The 17,163-nt window shown below is 55.5% G+C and overlaps 1 protein-coding gene across 1 annotated transcript in view; it reads left to right on the top strand.

Moving 5' to 3' along the window:
* LOC119182243 (histone H2B) overlaps window positions 1-17,163 on the top strand; it is a 232,383-nt gene that overhangs the window by 214,035 nt on the left and 1,185 nt on the right. The gene's annotated exons all lie outside the window — the stretch shown is intronic.

Consider the following 17,163-nt stretch of genomic DNA (forward strand, 5'->3'; position numbering starts at 1 on the left):
AGGGCTGGTCCCGGGCGCACCGGCAGGCGAGGCCGGCGACGGCTCGGCGGCAGCAGAGAGGGTGGGGGCCTCAGCTAATTCCGACCCCGCCTCCTGCTCTTCCCCTCCTGGAGCCCGTTCGCTAATGGGCTCCGGCTGTGGCTGGGTCGAGCCCTCGGCGTCCCCCGGAGCAGCCTCCCGATCCTCCGCAACGCCGCTCACCTGCTCCTGGGAAGAAGAAGAGGCTACAGGCGGGGCGGCCGACGAATTCGTCCGCGCCTTGCACTGTGAGGGGCCATGATCGCCGCCGCAGTGCCTGCATTTTACCGCGCACTGGTCGTGACCAAAAGCCCCACAGCGCACACACTGTGGCACAGTGCACTTCGCCGCATGGTGTCCAGTCTTGTAGCAACGCCGGCAAACCCGCGCGACGCCCTCATACTCAAACTGGACGATGACGTCCCTCACCTCGAGCAGGTTGGGGACACTCTTGTGCATCTCCATTTTGATCATGAGGACGCCGGTCGAGACCCCCGGCAGATACGGTGATTCCTCTCGCGCCACTTCCAAAACCTTTCCAAACCTCTCCAACAGTTGTACTATGATGCGCTTATCCGCGTCCGCCGGGAAGCCAATGATGCGCACCACCTTGACCCGAACACCTCGGTACTGAAACCTGATCCTCGCATCGCGAATGGCGAGGACGGGATCGTCTAAAAACCGCCGATTCGCCTCGTCATTCGCGAATGTCACCTCAAACTTCCCTAAGCCATAATCCTGAACACACGTCAGCTCACTGGGCGTGAAGCGCTTCACGAGCTCTTTGCAAATGTCGGCACTGCCGACGCCCTTAGGCACGCGTGCGTAGTGCACCCGCGGCCTAATCTGCGAGAGCAGACTGGTAGACATCGTGGTACCACCACCACGAGGCTACCAAGTCAGTTAGGAGCTAGCCTAACCTGGAAAAAAAAAAAAAAAAAAAAAAGAGGCAGAGAAAAGGGGACAAGAAACCTCACCAAAACCGACGAAAACCTGTGCAGGAGTCCGCCGGGTCACCGCATGCGAACAGCGGGTCTCCTCCTACTCGAACCAACCAACACCTCCAACGACGCTGGTTGCCGAAAAGAGAAAAGCTGCTGCCTTCTAAGATGAGAGCCGTGCTCGAATGGTTTCCGTTGCCACCATCGCGCGCCGCCGCTCGCGGGGAACGGATGAGAGTGTGAGAGAGGGAAGCCGTGCGAACCAATGGGGCGCGCGCGTTGTGCTGATCTCGTCAACACCCCTCGCTCATATTTAAGCGCGCCGCGCAGGGGCGACACGCGCATTCGACTCTGGTCTCGCGTGCGTGTTGTGTGAAATCATGCCTCCCCAACCGTCTGGCAAAGCCGTCAAGAAGGCCGGCCAGGCGCAGAAGAATGTGCGCGCCACGGACAAGAAGAAGAAGAAGCGCCGCAGGAAGGAGAGCTTCTCCATCTACATCTATAAGGTGCTGAAGCAGGTGCACCCCGACACTGGTGTCTCCAGCAAGGCCATGTCCATCATGAACAGCTTCGTGAACGACATCTTCGAGCGTATCGCCGCCGAGTCGTCGCGCCTTGCTCACTACAACAAGCGCTCGACCATCACGAGCCGGGAGATCCAGACCGCGGTGCGCCTGCTGCTGCCCGGAGAGCTGGCCAAGCACGCGGTGTCCGAGGGCACAAAAGCCGTCACCAAGTACACCAGCTCCAAGTAGGCGTGCGTCGTGGGCCACAGCGAGCGGCGACAAATTAACGGCTCTTCTCAGAGCCACCCAAATTGTTTGCGTCGGCATAGGGGTTGTGCTGACAGATTCGGCTCCAAATCCATCCTCTTCTCTCTGTTGAACACCGCTAGCAGGAGCGTTGGTGTGCCGCGCTCGACGTGTGTGCTCGGGGAGGTTGAACAGGTAAATTAGAGAAGACCGAGTGCGCGGAGAAAAGTGCCACAAGTACGGTAATGGAGGGAAAAATCAGGAGCGTGGTAATAAAATAAAAAAAAAAACAGGGGGAAGGTGGCCGCTGCTCAAAAGGTAACATGAACTCGAGTGTGTTCAGCTCTAGAGGAATGATAGAAAAGAAAGACCGCGTCAGCGCTTGCCCGAGCAACTCCGACATGTCGGGCCAAATACGAAGGGGTATACACGGTATACAGTGCATGCGGAGAGAAGGGAACTGCCGAACACTTGATAATGTTATGTAAATGGCTTCACCCTATAGTTTAGAATGATGGCGCAGAGTTTTTCAAAGCACCGGGGGAGGGCAAAATAGACTTTAGGCGGGTAGAATTAACTAGAAGGTGGTTATCTTATTGGTGGCTAAAGTCAAGGCAAGAGTGAAAACTAAAGCATTCACTGCAAAGCGCTGGTCCTACACTTCACTATTTAAGGGGGAAAAAATAAAAAGATAAATCTAGTTGTTGTTTAGCTAAGCATGTCCGATGTGAAGGGTACAGCCACATTCATGAGACAGCGCCGAGTTCCATCTCTGCCACGCCCACTCATTTGTTTACGAAATTGGGGCATTCATTTCTCGAGAGCGCAGGGCAGGCCCGTTTCGAGACTGTAGGAGGAGTGAATGTAGATTGAAGTGCGCGATGCGGTGAAAAATGTGCGGAAGCATTGATGCAAGAAAAGATGGGGGAGAATGTATAGACGCATGTGGCATTAGCTGTAGAAGCGGAAAAGCGTGGGGGCGGGCTGCATGCTAATTATTGCCCCAACGCAAAGTATCAACAGCCCCCATGGAAAGGAAAAAAAAAAAAAAAAGCTGTGCGTACGCATAACAGGGGTACCACGCAGGTGATTTATATAGTGTACAAAGAAGTACAAAACTCAGTAAAGAAAGGCGGTTGACAGGGGGGGGGGGGTATGGGCATTTCCTGTTTTCGCAAAAAAAAAAAAAAAAAACCGGCTACTCAGGATTCGCAGTTGGACTGGATGCGAACCAAAGGTGGCAGTTTGGTTGTTGGGTTGCGATTGCCGCGCGCGTGTACCTGCACAATGCGGGCGTCGTTTGTAAGATGATTTCATTTGCGGAGGTTCGTGAGACCAGGCTGTGATTTTATTGATGTTTCATTTCAGGATACCAACCGCGGCTTTTTCGAACGGCTTGTGGGTGCTTTGTGAGATCTTTTTAGATTACTGACTATGTTCAGCGGGTCGACAGTGCATTTGTATGAAGCCTTCAAGCGCGATCATTTTGTAATTTTGCATCGTGCGTCCCTGCCACCAGTTGGGGGAAGGAATACTTTCAATGTGGGAACCCTCATGATTGTGAAAGATGAAACTGCGACTACTTAAACACACTTGCACCACAGAAATGGCACGCGCAGTTTGGTATTGGTGCACGTGAGAAGGGAATACAATAGATGGGCATTGGCGCGCATCTTTTTTTCTTATTGATATGATATGTAAGGAGATGTTGGCGCACCATTATGGCGCCGGCTACTCCTTGGCCGTTGAGTTAAACTTGAACACGTATCTTGAAGCAAAACATACAAAGCAGTGCATGGAAAGTAAAAAACTCGGGCAGAAATATGCAAAGACACACTTACACTTATACACACATATCAGAACACAATGGTAAGTAAATGTTCGAAAGTCAATGAATGAAGTCTCTGATAATGTCCCTCGTTAATATTCGGTCCACCAGCACAAAACAGTGGAGCACACGTCTGGTCCTTATAAAGATGCATTCGCTCGTGTGTACATAATTGTCGACACGTCATTCATTTCACAACACACACATGATGGGAGTCACGTGATACTGTACATAATAAGTACATTTGTTACAAATGAAAGTTCGTTATTTCTTAATACTTATCAGCAATCCCGCTGTCTTGTAAAGAACGTGTTGATGCTTTTAAAGCGTGCGACTGTAAAACTCGAGTAGGCCACGGACCCAGAAGTTTCTTCATGTTAAACGGTCTGCGGTCTAATGCCAACTGTTCCGACTTAAGACGGCGTCTCGTGATGTGGACATTCTACGAGAAGGTGACATACGTCTTCATCTATTAATCCACATTCGCATTCGGGACTTTCAGCTCTGCCGTGTCTGTGCAAAAAAAAAAAAAAATGTTTTGTGTATGTCGTGCCTAGCCTCAATCGGTAAATTAGAGTTTGCGATATTATATCTAATGCCAGCGTAATTTTTAATTCAATAGATGGATCGATGTGGTATAAATCGCACCTCTTTGTACTTTGGTCAAACCAAGCAGTTTTGCTCATTCTGAAAGTTTTATTCTTTATAATACTACGCAATTCACTTTTTTCGAAATATTGGTTGCCACGATGTGTAGACCTACTTTGTTTGCTCTGGACGGCAGATATCAGGCGTAATGAAGCTAGGAACACATGTGAGCCTCGGAAAAAGAAGTGCGAATAAGAAAGGCCAACTGCAAATCTTCTTTGCACAGCTGATGCCGTCCGGATAGTCGTTGATAGATTACTTAACAGGTTGTCAGCCTTCGAAGGTATTATGTAAGCGAAAGTACGCATGCGTAAAACATGCAGCGAACGAACACTCTTCCAACGCTGTAGAGAAGAAAGAATGCATAAAGGGTGGTGCATTTTACGCTCCAATATCGTCCTATGTAAGGCGCTTTAGAGTTAGGGCTGTTTTGCCTCTAATTGCGTGACCCTTGCAGGGTTCCTCACAGTGCAACCGTGCACTTGAAACGGGCAGGTGTTGAACCACCCCGCAAGAAGATGGGGAAACTTCGCTGCGACCGGACCGCTTGACAGTCCGTGTTTGCGGGAGGAGAGGCGCGCCCGAGAGGAGGTGCGCTCTCACTCTCTGCCGTCCCCGTGAATGCTGAAATGAGCGCGGTCGCGTTGCGTGGCTTCGGTGAAACTGCCGTATCGCGATATGTAGTGGAGCTGCCACAGTAAAATTTGGGACACGCGTAGCCAGCCGAAGGTGCTGTTACTTTGCCGAATTTCACGTGCCGGCGTCCACAACAACGCGAGCACGCTTTGTTTAGAAATTCCCGGCCATGAGGCCGTGCCCGGACCGCGTGTGTTAGTCCCTTGGTTTGGCGACAAGGATGGCGTCAAAGTGACGCCGTGAAACGGGTTTCGTGCGTGCAAATGAGGCATTGATGTGATTAGAAAGAAAGCGAGAACATAGAAAAGAAAAAAAAAAGAGGGAGGGGGCACAGGCCGGGGACGAGTAGTCGCAAAGCGTTAAGTGTGCAGTTTATTTGCGTGCGGCACAGGTGAGCTGTTGCAGCTGTGAGTTTTGACAAATATTGCGTGTGTCATGTTCAGCGGACACGATGAAACGTTTTTTAGCGAACGCGTTGTATCCGCTGGGTTGTACGTCGATGAATTGTCGATTACTCGGTTTGATTTCTCCTTGCCGCTGGGGCAGCTGATACGACTGATACGCCATTTTGCAGCAGTGAAGGGTGCGTAAATGAATGGGCAAGAAACTTAGCAACAGTAACGAGAAAAGAATTAAAAAAAAAACAAACAAACGAAAGCATGTTTGCCGTGTATATTCAATCTTGTAGTGCAGAAAAATAGTCAGTGCAGCAACCTGCGCGGCCAACGCGCTCCTCGCGAAGAAAAGAGGGAGAGAGACGAGCTGGCCGCCGACCAACCGGCGCGCGCCATTCGCCTTCCTCCTCAGTCTCGCGGGTCGGCGCCGACACCACGACTCGATCGTGTCGACCATTCGCTTTCTTGCCACAATCATGGCATCCTCCCCAACCGTACTCTCGAGGCGCACAGTGGCAGCAGCGGTGCGAGAGGAGATTCGGGAGGCGCGGTCCTTTGCAAGCGTGGTGAAGGGCCACCCCGCGCCGCCCCTCCCCCCGGCCAGACCCATCCCGGCGCCTCGGAAATCTCGCCGCCAGCCACTCCAGGGACTGCAGTCCACCAGCGCTGCTGCCCCTATGGCCCTGCCAGTGGCCACTACTATTCCTGAGGCCCCTCCTGCTGCAGCTGCCACTCCCGCGGCCCAGCCCGCAGCTATTGCCCCCGGAGGCCGGCCTGCTGTGCCCATGGCTCCTGCGGTCCTGCCTGCTGCGACAGTAGAGTTGCCTCCAGCTGACCCAGCCTACCAAATCGTCGCCACTCTGCTGAACACGCTGCGGTCTGTGGGAGAGTCTCTTCCCCTGGACCACCCTCTTCGAGCCATCTGCCTACAGACGGGAGGCTCTCCACTCCCCACAACCAATCATGGCTAGCTCCCCACCTGGAACGAGCCGAGGCCGACGCCCTAGCGTTCTGCAGTGGAACGTAAACTGGCTGGGGCGGCGAAGAGACGACCTGGCGGAGCACCTCCTGCGGAGCGACTACGACGTGCTTGCACTACAGGAGGTGTATGCCCAGGCGGAGGACCTTCGCCTGCCAGGGTACGTCGGATACAGCAGCAGGACTGCCTGCACTCTGGCGACCTGCCCTGACGCCCCCTGCCTGGACGACAGCCACCAGCAAGGACGTTCCCGGTGTGCTATCTACGCCAGGCGCGAGCTCCCGCAGGCAGAGGTGGAGGTGGCTGACCTGGCTGGAGGCCCCTTTGAATGCTGTGCCGTCCGCATCCACATCGGGGGGCAGGACACCACTGTGGCCAGCATCTACGTTCGGCCGGGCCAGCCCTGGGACCCCAGATGCCTTCGTCAGCTGGCACATCGCCTGGGCAGGGAGTTCCTGCTTTGCGGGGACGTCAATGCGAAACACCCAGCATGGGGCGGGCGCAGGACAGACGCTCGAGGCAGAGAGCTGCGTGATGTCCTCCGGCAGCTGGGGCTGGCGATACTCAACTCGGGTGCCAACACCTTCCTCCGTCGTGGGCAGCAGGTCACCAGCACCGCCATAGACCTCAGCGTTGCCACGGAGGGTTGCCAGTATGCCTGGTCGCCATTCCCGGACACTTGGGGCTCGGACCACCTGCCCATCCTGCTGTCTCCCTTCAGAGGTAGGGCTCCACGGGACCGCGAGTACCGCGTGGTGGACTGGCAGGTCTACCGGCGACTACTCCAGCAGGACACGAGCAGCGGGGACCTGCTGCAACTGGTGGCCCACAGTGCGAGGGCAGCAACGGTCACTGCCAAGGTTCAGCAGGGACAGCCCGTCCCAGACATCCGGCACCTGGCTCTGAGGGCGGCACGGCGACGTGCAGAGCGGCAGGCCTTGAACAAACGCCAACCGGAGCTCTGGACGGTCTTCCGGCGAATCGATGCCGTCTGCAGACGCCACGCACGCAGGCGCCGGAACCAGGGCTGGCAGGGCGTGTGCGCCTCAATCAACAGCTCGCGGGATGGGACGAAGGCCTGGCGCCTGCTGAAGTGCCTGCTGATGGCTCCCCGGGCCTTGAACCAGGGACTGTCCCTGGCTGTTCACCTGTCAACGACGGCTGCGAACCTGGCAGAACGGCTGGCTGACCAGTTTGCTGCCAGAGATAGAGCCCTACTGCCTGCTGCACCACCGCCTGCTGCCCTCCCTTGCCCTACCTCTTGTCACCATCCCAGATGGGTGTCCGCGCAGGTGCGGGAGCTGTGCGAACAGCCCATAGCGTTACATGAGCTGGTGGCAGCCCTCGAGAGGACCAAGCGACGAAGTGCTCCAGGGGCCGACGGCATCACCTTCCAAATGCTCCGCAACCTGGATGGAGGTGGCCGTCAACGACTCCTGGAATACTACAATGACGTCTGGTGCACCGGAGCCTTACCCGAGTCCTGGCAAACTGCGGTGGTGGCGCCAATCCTGAAGCCCCGGAGGAAGGCCACGGCTCTCTCCTCATACCGGCCAGTGTCTCTCACCTCTGCGCCCTGCAAGGTGATGGAGAGGGTGGCTCTGGAGAGACTAGAGTGGATTGCCGACCACCTTGGCTTCTTCCCGGAGCAGCAGACGGGCTTCAGGCGGCACCGGTGCACGGCAGATTCCATCTCGGACGTCGTCGCTACCCTCGAGGACGCCAGGAGCAGCGGGGACGTGGCCATGCTGCTGCTGCTGGACGTGGAGAGCGCCTTCGACGGCCTCCCACACGTGGCGGTCGAGGCGGCCCTGGACCGACTCGGCATCAGCGGTAGCCTCCGAGGCTTTGTGACCGCCTTCCTGTCCGGGAGGACCTTCCGCGTCCGCGTCGGAGGGGCAACCAGCCAACCCAGGGTCATCACTGCTGGTGTCCCACAGGGTTCGGTACTGAGCCCTTTCCTCTTCAACATCGCACTGGCAGGACTTCCGGCGTCCCTCCCAACAGACACCAGGTTCCCGGCCCGCTGCTCTATCTACGCAGATGACGTGGCACTCTGGGTCCGGGGACCAAGGCGGTCCATCCCTGCCATCAGGAGATCACTGCAGGCGGTCCTCGATGCAGTGGTAGCCTACCTCGGAGGCATCGGGCTTAAGGTCTCTGCCACAAAGACCGAGGCCCTGCTGATTCACCCGCTGGCGGCAGCACGCACCCACTTGAGACGGCTGAGGATTGACAATCGCAGCCTGCCTTGGAGGTTGGTGGTGAAGTACCTGGGCCTCACCATTGACCACCGGCTCACCTGGATCCCGGCTGCCAAGGCTGCTGCCACCAAGGTGAGGCGCGTCCAGGGCGCCATCAGCAGGCTGCAGCTGCGTGGCCGCGGCTGCTCCACCAAGTGGGCCCTCCGGCTCAGCCAGGCTGCGGCGTCCTCGGTCCTCCTGTACGCCTTCCCACTGGTGAGCCTGACACCGGCCAGGAGACGCCTGCTGGAGGGACTCCACAGGGGTGCACTGAGGGCCATCCTGGGGCTTCCCAAAAGCTCGCCGGTGGCAGCAACTCTCGCAGAGGCAGGAGAGTGGCCCCTGTCGTTACGTATGCTGCAACGAGCGCTGGGCCACATTGACCGCCTTCACCGCGCCACCGACGGCAGGGCCCTCCTGGAGCGTCTCCGCAGCCAGCCGGGATCACGGATGGGAGGCCTCTGCCTGCTGTACCACCAAATGGTCCCAGATCCACCAGTTCCGGTTGCCTTTCCACCGCCTCACCACCAGCCACCAGAGGTCCACCTCTGCCTGGAAGGGGCAACCAAGCGACGAACGCCTGCGGCCGCACTGCAACAGGCGGCCTTCTGCAAGCTCCAGGAACAACTGGAGGGACGGCTGCAGGTGTTCACGGACGGATCTGTGATGCCAGACGGGACCGCAGCGGCCGCATGCGTAGTCCCGTCCAGAACCAGCAGCCGGCAGTGCAGGCTGCCCTTCCCGGCGAGCTCCACGGCTGCGGAACTGGCTGGACTGCATCTCGCAGTAGACCTGCTGGCTGAGAACATCCCCCTTCAGCCGGCCGCTGTTCTATGCGACAGCAAGGCGGCCCTGCAGACCCTGGCCAACTCCCGCCGTGCCGGACTGACGGCCTGCCTCCTGAGAGCCAAGGTTCGCGCCCTCACCGACGCCGGGGTGTCCGTCTCCTTCCACTGGCTGCCCTCCCACGTGGGCATCGCTGGAAACGAGAAGGCGGACACCCTCGCCAAGGCTGCCCACCAGCCTGGTACTCCCTACTCCTGTGCCGTGGCGGCCAGGGACTATTCACAGGCCCGTCTCAAGAGGCTCCTCATCACACTCCACCCAGACCCGAGGGTGGCCGGCGGGCGAGGACCAAAGCCTCTCCCAGAGACGGGCCTCACCAGGAGAGAACGGGCCTCCCTCTTACGACTGCGGACTGGCTGCGTATGGACGGCGGCCCGCCGCCACGCCAAGGGCCTCTGTCCCTCCCCAGCCTGCAGCCGCTGCGGAGACCCAGAGACCCTCGAACACCTCCTCTGTGCCTGCCCTGGCTTAGCACGGGAACGCTTGAGGGCCTACGCGGCCTACAGGAGACAGGGTCTGCCCGTCTCCACCCTGAAACACCTGCTGTTCCCGTCTCGTCCACATCCAGCAGCACTCCGCAGCCTGGCGGAGTTTGTGGAGGAGTCGGGAATCGCCGCCTACCACTGATCCCAGGAGCCATGCTGCTCTTGCCCTTGCCGACGGCCTGCTGCTCGCACTGAAGCGGCCCGGAAATCCCTCTCTACACTTCACCACTATTTCTCCTATCCTCTTTCATCCCCCTTTACCCCACCCAAAGGCACTGCGCCGTGTCGCCTGTAGGCAGACAGAAATTAGGTGCCTTCTTCCTTTTCCACATGAACCACTACCACCACCACCATTCGCTTTCTGGGCGCGTTTCGAAGCAGAAGCACAAACTTCACAAGCCGTCATGTCTGGCCGTGGCAAAGGGGGCAAGGGGCTGGGGAAGGGTGGCGCCAAGCGTCATCGAAAGGTGTTGCGTGACAACATCCAGGGCATAACCAAGCCGGCCATCCGTCGTCTGGCGCGCCGTGGCGGTGTCAAGCGCATCTCTGGCCTCATCTACGAGGAAACTCGCGGCGTTCTCAAGGTGTTCCTCGAGAACGTGATCCGCGATGCCGTCACTTACACCGAGCACGCCAAAAGGAAGACCGTGACAGCCATGGACGTCGTGTACGCCCTCAAGCGTCAGGGCCGCACCCTGTACGGATTCGGAGGCTAAGAAGCCAGCGGCGTCGCCTGCAGCCAGCCAACGAGAACACAACAGCCCTCTTCAGGGCTACCCACTTGATGCTTCGGCAGTGTGATCCCAGCGGTTCGCCATACCCGCCCGTCCCTCTTTGCAATATCATTGCGTCATCGCTCAGGTGAGCAGCACCTCGTGTAGTAGTAGCCTGATCGCGCTGGGTACTTGTCACGTTCACCGCATTTCGTTCGCGTCGTCGTCTTTCTCCTGGGTCTGCGAGTTCTTCCTCTCCTTCCTGCAAGCCAAGCTGCTAAAACGGGCCCGTCAAGCGAACGTCGCCTAGTTAGTTACCTTATCGCGCGAAGGAAGAAGCCGAGCGCAGCGTTCTACCCTGGTCACTGCATTCTTGGAGACACGACTATGCTCAGGAAGCACGAACTCGCTTTTCTCTTTGGAATGCCCACTACACGATCGCGTCACGTTGTGTCAAAATAAATAAAAACGCACTATGTTCTACCGTGGGGCACCCACACGAAGAACGGATGTGTACTTACAAATGAAAAAATTGATTGTGACAGGTTGGTCGTGTTTACCGCGCCCGCTGTGCACTCAGAAGTGCCCCATTCAAGAACACATTGTGTACATTGTCTCGCCTGATATTTTTTTTTTTTCACACCTGGCGCTGCCGAGCTGTAAAAAAAAAAAAGAAAGAAAGAAAAAGTGGAAGGGGATGTTTAAACAGAATTTCTGCGCAAGTCAGAAGCAAGTACACAATAAGCGCTGCCCATGCAGCGTGCTGAGGGAAGCTGCACTTGATAGAAGTGGCACTCATGTACTGTACTGGTGCTGCGAACACCGCTGTTGTGAAAGCTTTACTTGGACGGACAGCTACGCAACAAGTGTTTCCATTTCGCCGGCAGAGGTGGTCACTCTAGGGAGGCTGGCTTCGCCGCCCACGCGAGAGGGGAGGGGGGGGGGGAGAACTAGTTCATGTAAACGCGAAAGGTTCGAGCGCGGGAAATTCGAAAGCAAGGCGCGCTCGCGTGAGCCTGCCGTCAGATGGCGACACCAACCCACGAGCAATGCATTTTCAAGTGCACCCTTCTTTTCCCACCCCCCTCCGCACAGGCAGAGGCATGTCGAATGTGTAACCAAGGCGCACGACAGTGGTTCTGCTCAGGCAAGCCTACCTATAACAAAAATTGTTCTCCAAGTGTGTACCTTCATTTTCTCGTGAAAATGTGAAAGCGGAGTGAATGGGGCTTTTTGAGGCGCGTGTTGATCTTCGTTTCTGTTATGATTATTATTTTTCACCCTTTCATTGAGTCCATTTCCTGCTTTTTGTGCCACATATTTAGCACTTAGAGTTGGGGGGGGGGGGGGGGATTGCTGATGTGTAAGATGGAAAAGAAGAGGAAAGTGAGCCCCGAAAATGTCTGCATCAGGATGCGACACCTCAGCGGTAGCTCACAAGGGATGGGGGGTGAGGAGGGATTAAAAGGATAGGAATAAAGGTGTAGAGAAAGAGAGATGAGGGAAGCCAGAGTGAGACGACATATCGAGGGAATAGGAGTAAAAATGAAACCAAACATTCGAACGCAAACACCCCGTACATCCAACCGCCATTGAGCGCACCTAGTAGTTTGGCAAGTATGTATGAGTGATTCTTAAGAGGGAAAGGAAGATAAAATTGAGTCCCGTTACTGTCTGCGATTGAGCAAGTAGGCGCGCTCAGTGGCAGTTGGATGTACGGGGTGTTTGTGTTAGAATGTTTTGTTGCGTTTTACTCCTTGTCGTTGCGCGGACGTGTATGCATATACCAACACTGCCGGTGGTCTCTCGTCGTCTTCGCCCATCTACGTAATGGTCGCAAATAAGCGACAACGCAAGGAGCAAGTTTTTTTGGCGTGGCAGTGCGCATTTGCCCTCGGTGATGCGAGGCGCTCTAGTGCGATGCGCGCTGTTGGCGTGAATGGTGGCGTCTCGCACTCCGTCGCGCCGCTTCGGGAAGCGACGAGCTACAGCGTCGATTGATGTGTTGCCTGGAAGGCGAAAGAAATGCGCAGCAGGCTGTATTGTACAGCGGTAGTGGTTTCGTTTCGGTGTACCTCTTTGCAGCCGCGAACTGCACGGTTGCCCGAAAATGAGCGCCAGCCAGCATCCTGGCGTACGCTTCCGCGCTCGCACGCGGACGGGTTCTCACGCTTCGGCCAATGGGAGGGAGAGAGATGGGTCGTGCGGCGAAGCCGCTTTTGCCGATCTCCGGCAGGAGCGCAGTTTCGCTCCGTCAGTCGAGGTGATCGGACGCACGCAGCATGGCCCGAACTAAACAAACCGCGCGCAAGAGCACCGGAGGCAAGGCTCCGCGTAAGCAGCTTGCTACCAAGGCTGCTCGCAAGAGTGCCCCTGCCACAGGCGGGGTGAAGAAACCTCACCGTTACAGGCCTGGAACCGTGGCCCTGCGTGAAATTCGCCGATACCAGAAGTCGACCGAACTGCTGATCCGCAAGCTTCCCTTTCAGCGCCTGGTGCGGGAAATCGCTCAGGACTTCAAGACGGACCTCCGTTTCCAGAGTTCTGCCGTGATGGCCCTACAGGAAGCTAGCGAGGCCTACCTCGTTGGTCTTTTCGAAGACACCAACCTGTGCGCCATCCACGCTAAGCGCGTCACCATCATGCCAAAGGACATCCAGCTGGCTCGGCGCATTCGCGGTGAGCGCGCCTAAGTTGGGCTGCTCCCTGCGCTTCGGTCGACAGGCAAGCAACAACAAACGGTCCTTCTCAGGACCACCAACGTGTCTGCTTTGGCTACGAGACCACTCCAGGCCACGTACTCCGGCCGCACCCTCTTTTGCTGTCATGTTTTGTACGTACGTGGCTGCCGTTGTCTAGCGCGCGGAAGAACGGAACGTCGGCGCGTCGTTATTACGAAGAAATGGCTCAGCTTTGACAAATTCAAGGTAAAAGTGTGTATCATTATGAGTAGACAGAGAAAAGGTAGGCTAGCTTCAGTCGGTGTGTGTGCAGCAGCCGTGCTGCGAACCTGTGGTGTGTCAATTTCATTTATGTGTTTACCTTTTTGCCCGCCGCTTGTAAGGTGTTTTTGAGGGCTTCTGTTTGCGTAACGCCATGGTGAGTTGGGCTGCTGGACCCCGGCGCAACTTTTGGGTGCACTCGTAGGAGGTGATGAAGTTTTACCGAGAGACGAAATAAACAATTGTATCGGGCCAGTTGGTAAGGATCCATCTCGCTAGGAAGCGCAGCCACTATTACACAGACCTCACAACACAAGCGCTTAACTTCAACTGAACGTTTATTGCAAACGTCAGAGTTTATAGAAAAAGAATACTAAAAGGTAGACAACAAAAAGCACACGTGCCAGTCCCGCACATTACTATCTGTTATTCTCTATCACCCCATCCAAAACACAGTTCTTTCTGCGTGAGCGCGATAGAGAGTGCACAAACACACTCAAAATCATCGCGTGTCATTTCCTTTCATTTCTTTTGAAACGGAACAAGTTTTTAAGCCATATTCTGGACAGTTTTTTTTTTTTTTTGCAATAAACGTTTAGTTGAAGTTAAGCGCTTGTGTTGTGTGTTCTGTGTAATAGTGGCTGCGCTTCCTAGCAAGACAGACGAAATAAATTGTGTTAGAAGCACCAAATGAAATGCGCTAACGGCGGGTTCTCTCTCTCTCTTCTTTTTTACCTTACGTTTGTTTTTCGATTCAAAAGTATTAAATTTACTCTGTCGCTGTGCTGACCCGTTCAGGTGTCATCGTCAAGATAGACGGTTACGTGTGGAGCTTCACAGTAACTAATGACAACGCTTACATGCCCTTTTCTGTCTCTTTCGGTGCCGAGCTGCGTGATTTGGTTGTCTCTGTGCAGCATTTGGCGTTGCGCACTGGTGGCTAACTGATGTCGCGAGGAAATATATATATAATATAGACAAAAACAAACACGCTTGAGGGTACGAACAGAGCCATCGTGACTGCGAAGCGAAGCCCGGCCGCGTCACCTGTTTGGGTGGTCCTTAGAAGGACCGTTTGGGGAATGCGGCGAGCGCGCGGAAGGGGTGCTCGCTTACGCCTTCTTCTCCGTCTTCTTCGGAAGAAGCACGGCTTGAATGTTGGGCAACACACCGCCCTGCGCGATGGTGACGCCGGAAAGCAGTTTGTTCAGCTCCTCGTCGTTGCGGATGGCGAGCTGCAAGTGACGGGGGATGATCCGGGTCTTCTTGTTGTCACGAGCGGCGTTGCCCGCCAGCTCGAGCACCTCGGCGGCCAGGTACTCGAGTACGGCAGCCAGGTAGACCGGGGCGCCCGCTCCGACGCGCTCGGCGTAGTTTCCCTTGCGTAGGAGGCGGTGAATACGGCCCACGGGGAACTGAAGCCCCGCGCGGCTAGAACGGGTCTTGCTCTTGCCTTTCGCCTTGCCGCCCTTGCCACGTCCGGACATGGTGTTGCTTTTCGCTTGCAAAAGCTGCTGCCTTCTAAGATGAGAGCCGTGCTCGAATGGTTTCCGTTGCCACCATCGCGCGCCGCCGCTCGCGGGGAACGGATGAGAGTGTGAGAGAGGGAAGCCGTGCGAACCAATGGGGCGCGCGCGTTGTGCTGATCTCGTCAACACCCCTCGCTCATATTTAAGCGCGCCGCGCAGGGGCGACACGCGCATTCGACTCTGGTCTCGCGTGCGTGTTGTGTGAAATCATGCCTCCCCAACCGTCTGGCAAAGCCGTCAAGAAGGCCGGCAAGGCGCAGAAGAATGTGCGCGCCACGGACAAGAAGAAGAAGAAGCGCCGCAGGAAGGAGAGCTTCTCCATCTACATCTATAAGGTGCTGAAGCAGGTGCACCCCGACACTGGTGTCTCCAGCAAGGCCATGTCCATCATGAACAGCTTCGTGAACGACATCTTCGAGCGTATCGCCGCCGAGTCGTCGCGCCTTGCTCACTACAACAAGCGCTCGACCATCACGAGCCGGGAGATCCAGACCGCGGTGCGCCTGCTGCTGCCCGGAGAGCTGGCCAAGCACGCGGTGTCCGAGGGCACAAAAGCCGTCACCAAGTACACCAGCTCCAAGTAGGCGTGCGTCGTGGGCCACAGCGAGCGGCGACAAATTAACGGCTCTTCTCAGAGCCACCCAAATTGTTTGCGTCGGCATAGGGGTTGTGCTGACAGATTCGGCTCCAAATCCATCCTCTTCTCTCTGTTGAACACCGCTAGCAGGAGCGTTGGTGTGCCGCGCTCGACGTGTGTGCTCGGGGAGGTTGAACAGGTAAATTAGAGAAGACCGAGTGCGCGGAGAAAAGTGCCACAAGTACGGTAATGGAGGGAAAAATCAGGAGCGTGGTAATAAAATAAAAAAAAAAACAGGGGGAAGGTGGCCGCTGCTCAAAAGGTAACATGAACTCGAGTGTGTTCAGCTCTAGGGGAATGATAGAAAAGAAAGACCGCGTCAGCGCTTGCCCGAGCAACTCCGACATGTCGGGCCAAATACGAAGGGGTATACACGGTATACAGTGCATGCGGAGAGAAGGGAACTGCCGAACACTTGATAATGTTATGTAAATGGCTTCACCCTATAGTTTAGAATGATGGCGCAGAGTTTTTCAAAGCACCGGGGGAGGGCAAAATAGACTTTAGGCGGGTAGAATTAACTAGAAGGTGGTTATCTTATTGGTGGCTAAAGTCAAGGCAAGAGTGAAAACTAAAGCATTCACTGCAAAGCGCCGGTCCTACACTTCACTATTTAAGGGGGAAAAAATAAAAAGATAAATCTAGTTGTTGTTTAGCTAAGCATGTCCGATGTGAAGGGTACAGCCACATTCATGAGACAGCGCCGAGTTCCATCTCTGCCACGCCCACTCATTTGTTTACGAAATTGGGGCATTCATTTCTCGAGAGCGCAGGGCAGGCCCGTTTCGAGACTGTAGGAGGAGTGAATGTAGATTGAAGTGCGCGATGCGGTGAAAAATGTGCGGAAGCATTGGTGCAAGAAAAGATGGGGGAGAATGTATAGACGCATGTGGCATTAGCTGTAGAAGCGGAAAAGCGTGGGGGCGGGCTGCATGCTAATTATTGCCCCAACGCAAAGTATCAACAGCCCCCATGGAAAGGAAAAAAAAAAAAAGCTGTGCGTACGCATAACAGGGGTACCACGCAGGTGATTTATATAGTGTACAAAGAAGTACAAAACTCAGTAAAGAAAGGCGGTTGACAGGGGGGGGGGGGGGTATGGGCATTTCCTGTTTTCGCAAAAAAAAAAAAAAAAAAACCGGCTACTCAGGATTCGCAGTTGGACTGGATGCGAACCAAAGGTGGCAGTTTGGTTGTTGGGTTGCGATTGCCGCGCGCGTGTACCTGCACAATGCGGGCGTCGTTTGTAAGATGATTTCATTTGCGGAGGTTCGTGAGACCAGGCTGTGATTTTATTGATGTTTCATTTCAGGATACCAACCGCGGCTTTTTCGAACGGCTTGTGGGTGTTTTGTGAGATCTTTTTAGATTACTGACTATGTTCAGCGGGTCGACAGTGCATTTGTATGAAGCCTTCAAGCGCGATCATTTTGTAATTTTGCATCGTGCGTCCCTGCCACCAGTTGGGGGAAGGAATACTTTCAATGTGGGAACCCTCATGATTGTGAAAGATGAAACTGCGACTACTTAAACACACTTGCACCACAGAAATGGCACGCGCAGTTTGGTAT

Source organism: Rhipicephalus microplus, chromosome 6 (assembly GCF_043290135.1).
Source record: "Rhipicephalus microplus isolate Deutch F79 chromosome 6, USDA_Rmic, whole genome shotgun sequence".
Classification (NCBI taxonomy): domain Eukaryota; kingdom Metazoa; phylum Arthropoda; class Arachnida; order Ixodida; family Ixodidae; genus Rhipicephalus; species Rhipicephalus microplus.